We start from the raw sequence: 5,362 nt of genomic DNA, 5'->3' as shown, positions 1-5,362 counted from the left end.
ATGCCTTCCTTGGATAGTATATTTGACTAATGTTCATGGAATAGTTTTGAGATACTGGGTTTTGTAAGAGGTGTCACTTGGTTTTTGCCTAACCTTCTCCACCCCCAGATCTATTCTCAAAGGATTAAATTTGCCATATCATGCAGACCTTGTGAATAGTCATACAAATCACTGATGAGGGCACAGAGCAGGGTCACCTGTCTCCAAAAAACTGCACTTTTCGTTTATTTCATTGTTGTAAATTTAACTCTGCACCACACTGATGTTTAGATAAAATGTGAATATCTCCAAGGGTTCTGGATCTTTATCACACACCTGGTCTTTCTATATATATATACCTGAATTCTAATATTCATCTTAGTAGGAACACTGGTTTGGTTGTAGGCAGGTGTAAAACATTTTGGGCTTGCAAATGCTTCCCAGATATGAAGGAAAGTGATTCACAGTGGTGATGGGAGAAGGCCAAGAGAATTGTTAATGCTTTTACCCATGACCGCAATTATTCAGTAGTCTCCCCTTACCTGTGATTTTGCTTTCTGCATTTTCAGTTAGGTGTGGTAAACAGAGGTCCAAAAATATTCAATGGAAGATTCCAGAAATAAACAATTCACGAGTTTTAAATTGAGTAGTATGAGAAGCAGGATGAAGCCTCATGCTGTCCTGCCTTTCCCCCCCATGACAAGAACCATTGATTTGTCCAGTGTGTCCACTCCTCCCAGCCCCTCAGCATCTAGTAGCTGTCTCAGTTGACAGATCAGTTTTCACCATAGAGCAATGCCTGTATTCCGGGACCCCTTTTTTCTTTACTTAATAGTGACCACAAAGTACAAGAGTAAGGAGCTGGCAATTCAGATATGCCAAAGAGAAGCCATAAGGTACTTCCTTTAAGTTAAAAGGTAAGAGTTTTCAACTTAAGAAAAAAAAAAAAAAACAATATTACATGCAGAGGTTGCTGAGACCTACAGTGACCATGAACCTGTGGAATTGTGAGGAAGGAAAAAGAAATCTAGGCTAGTTTTCTGTGGCACTTCAAACTACAAAAGTTATAGCTCCAGTGCGTTAAGCGTTTAGTTAAGAGTGAAAAGGCATTAATTTTGTGTAGGAAAAACACAGTATATTTAGGGCACCTTGCTATGGTTTGAACTAACATATTACCCTAAAGTGCTATTTGATCATTTGAAATATTGAAGGAATTTTATTGAGCATATCATGAAAAAATTCTGAAGTCAAAAATAAAATTGAAATAAATCCAAACCAGATAGAACATGCAAATGTAAATTCCAAAGGGTGTGAATTGATAAACACCTACTTAGTACAAGATATTGTATTATTCCAGGAGCTACTAAGGTTTTTTGGGGGGATACTGGGATTGAACTCAAGGGCACGCAACCACTGAGCCACATCCCCAGCACTATTTTGTATTTTATTTAGAGACAGGGTCTCACTGAGGTGCTTTGTGTCTCACCATTGCTGAGGCTGACTTTGAACTCAAGATCCTCCTGCCTCAGCCTCCCAACCACGGGGATTACAGGTGTGCACCACCATGCCCAGTGCTACTAAGGTATTCAAATTTGTATATCCTGAGTTTCCAACCTAATAGGAGATAATAGATTAAAGGCAGGTAAAAGCATGAATAATATAAAAAGTACAATGTTTTAACAGTCATGGAAGGCAAAGGGCCAGGTTCTCTCAGAAAAAAAAAATCCACATGCAACTGAGAACATGAAAGAATGAAAGAAACTTGTGGAAAGATAATTCTTGCTTCCAGGACAATTTCTTGTTTTGTTATGTTTGGAATGATATCTTTAAAAAGTATCTTCTTATTTTCTGATAATTAAAAAAAAAATCTTTACTATAGAAAAAATATAAAATACATAAAAGTATTTGGTATAGAGATCCCATCAATCATTAAATAACATTAAAATTTTGAAGTACGTATTTCAGTATATTTTTCCTTGTGTTTTTTGTTTTTATTTTTAAACTGGTAATAAAACAAACAACATTAGGTTTTTTATATTTTTTTCATATCTCGGTGTGGTTTGACCTAGCATGTGAAGAATACTCTGAAGAACTAGTTAGGAACTAGGTGTGGTGGTGCATGCCTGTAATCCCAAGGGCACAGGAGGCTAGGGCAGAAGGATCACAAACAGGAGGACAACCTCAGCAACTTCAGCCCTACCCTAAGCAACTTAGCGAGACCCTGTCTCACAATAAAAAGTGAAAACAAAAATGACTGGAAATGTAACTCAGCAGTCAAACACCCCTGGGTTAAATCCCTCGTATCAAAACAAACAACAAAAAAGAACTATTCAGTATTTGAAAACATAATTTTAATGACTGCATAATTTATTTAACCTTTTTGTTTGGAAAGATTTTTGTTCCATCTCCAGGGCTTTTTTTTTTTTTTTTTAATTATCATTACAAATAATGTGTCATAAACATTCTTTGTTTAAAAAAACTACATGTACATAAAATTATTTCTTTTGGTTGAGTTTTTAGGATGATTCGGTCAAAAGGTCTAGACAGTTTTAAGGTTGTTAATAATGTCAAATTTTAAAAAAAGCAAATTTGGGCTTAAGTAAGGAAAGGATAATCCCAAAGAATTATTACAATAGGGAGAATTTTCCAACCCTGAGATTCCTATCCCAGAGGTCAGGCAGAAAAGGACTTTCTCATATAGAGAGTCGTAAACAAGACTGCAGAGAACCAAGGGCAGGAGAATGGGGTGAGGGGTGACAGCACTATGGGGCAGTTGACCAAGAGATGATTCTTCCCCAAGGTCAGTCAAGTCTCCTGAGGGTCATTAGGCAGAGGTGGCTTCATGTTCCAGTGCTCAAGGCAGGGCAAAGCTTAGGGGCTTGGGGAAGGAGAAACATTTTATAGTTTGGTCAAGTCATGTTAGTTTGTCTTTTGTCCAGATTGAACAGTTTAACAAACTCTTCCTTGAAGCCAAGAATAGTTATCACTCTGCCCCTCATTTGACTTTGACAACTGTTTGGTGTTACAGTAACTGTGTGAATAGAGAAAAAGACTCACCCTTACAGGTATAGGGGAGCCACTTTAGGCAAGTTACCAACGTCTGAGTCTTAGTTTCCTCATTAGTAAAACTGGATCATCCATTAACATATACCTCAAAGCGTTGTTAAAAGGTATAAATTAGTTACTATGTGTATTAATTATCTATAAGTACTTAAAATCTATACAATTAGCTTAAAATAGCAGTTATTGCACAATGTCTGTAGTCAGGAGTCTAGGCATCATTTTGCTGGGTGTTAGTTAGATGTTAGGGGGCAGTTTTGGTTCGTCGATAACTCCCAGAAAAAACGCTCTGCAGATACAGGTCCCACACGAGGAACTTTATTTTATGCGGACAGAACATGTCTGCTCAGGGGAAAGGGGAAAGGGAAAGAAGAAAGATGGCGCAGGGTTCCTTGTCAGATATTGGAATTTCACGGGCTGGGAGGAACCAATCCCGGAGGAGAATTATTACAGACTGACTGATGGACCAATGACATATTGGAACGTAATGTGGGAGGCAGGAAGGTTACAGCGATGTAAGCCGGAAATTCCTGTAACGGGAGAGGCGGGCTTAACGGCAGATTGACAGGTGGGTTGGGAGGCTGGGTTCCTGTAACGGGAGAGAAAGGTTGCTTTATACCTAACACTGGGTCCTTTGCTTCAGAGTATCTCACAGGGCAGCAATAAAGATATTGGCCAGGGCTGGGGATATAACTCAGTTGGTAGAGTGCTTGCCTCACAAGCACAAGACCCTGGGTTCAATCCTCAGCACCGAAAAAAAAAAAAAAAAAAAGATATTGGCCAGGACTTGAACATCTGAAAGTTCTTTTGGGAAAAGATCTGTCTAAGCTCCCTCAGGTTGTTGGCAGAATTCAGAATTCATTTCCTGGAGGGTGGTTGTGAGATAGGTGGGCTCTCTAGGGAAAAGGAAAAAAGGATCCTTACCTTAGTAGATGGAGACCTGGATCTAGGAGCATGACCAGTCATGCTTGTGCCTTTAGTTAGATGTGCAAAACCTCCAGGGTATGTGTAACAGATCAACTAGAACTAAAATGCAATCAAGCCAGGCGCTGAGGCTTGTGGCTGTAATCTCAGCGATTTGGGAGGATGAAGCAGGAGGACTGCAAATTTGAGGCCAACCTCAGCATCTTAGTTTTTTCGGGAAATAAACTGGTTGAGAAGCAGCAAGCAGCCCTCAGGAGGAGGAGAACTCCAAACTTTATTTTATGCCTTCTGGTCCAGAGGAAAACAAAACTCCATAATCTAGCCCTGATCCACAGTTTCTCACAACATTTATAGTTTATTTGGCATCATCTTAGACCCATCCTGTAACTGAAAGCTCGGTCCTTGTCCCCAATGCCAATTAAGGCCAATTTAATAATGAGGACACAGTTTTGAGGAAAAGGAAAAACAAGTTTCATTGCTTTGTTAGCAAAGGAGAAACACAGGGGACCTCTGTGTCAGAGACTGATTCTGCCTATCAGGAGCTACAGGGGGATTTTAAAGGAGCTATTCAAAGGCTGGATTACAAGTGTGCCCTGACAAGGGGCACAGACCCCCACAGGATGTGTTAGGATTCACTTGTTAATTTGGGAGATATTCGCTTCCTAGATCCTCTGGCAAACATTTCCTTCCGGTGGAGCACAGATAACTCAAGGTAATCTTGTTCCCCACCCCCAAGTTAGGGACAGGGAGAGGGAGAAGAGGAAAAGGAAAACACGTCCCTTTTAAAATAAACCTCCGAGGTATATTCAAAAGGTGAAGTGGACACTGTTACAATTCCATCATTGGGATTTTTCCTCTTTAAAAAAATAATCACTAATCTGTGAGGCTGAAGGCCTCCGGCAGGATTTTTAACATAAAGCATGCTTACAAAAACAGACAAGTTAGGGCTCTTTTCACATGCATTTCAAGAGGGAGTAGTCAGACTCCCAGGGCAGTTCTTTACTATCCAAAAGGTAGGGACCCTTGGTTAGCTAGACCCAGTGGAGAAAGGCTGAGAGAGGGGAGGGAACTGACCCCTTCCCCAGGCATTGGTTTCTTACCATAACATTTTTGTAATTTAATTTCACAACTGGGTCTGGTTTTGCCATCACATAGTGAGACCCTCAGCAACTTAACAAGACCTTGTCTCAGAATTTAAAAAATGACATGAAGGACTGGCAATGTAGCTCAGTGGTGCCCCCCCCATTCGATTCTCAGTATCAATTAACAAAGATAGCAACAAAATAATCAACTCAAATGTCACCAGATTCAAAGACTTCCACAATGTACCGTTAGGTCGGGATTTGAGTGGCTATATGAGAGCAAAGCGACTGAGGCAGCGGGCAGCACGCCAGACAGC

The sequence above is a fragment of the Sciurus carolinensis genome, chromosome 6 (genome assembly GCF_902686445.1).
Source record: "Sciurus carolinensis chromosome 6, mSciCar1.2, whole genome shotgun sequence".
Taxonomy (NCBI): Eukaryota; Metazoa; Chordata; class Mammalia; order Rodentia; family Sciuridae; genus Sciurus; species Sciurus carolinensis.
The sequence above is the reverse complement of the archived record's forward strand: the minus strand, read 5'-3'. Positions refer to the sequence as shown.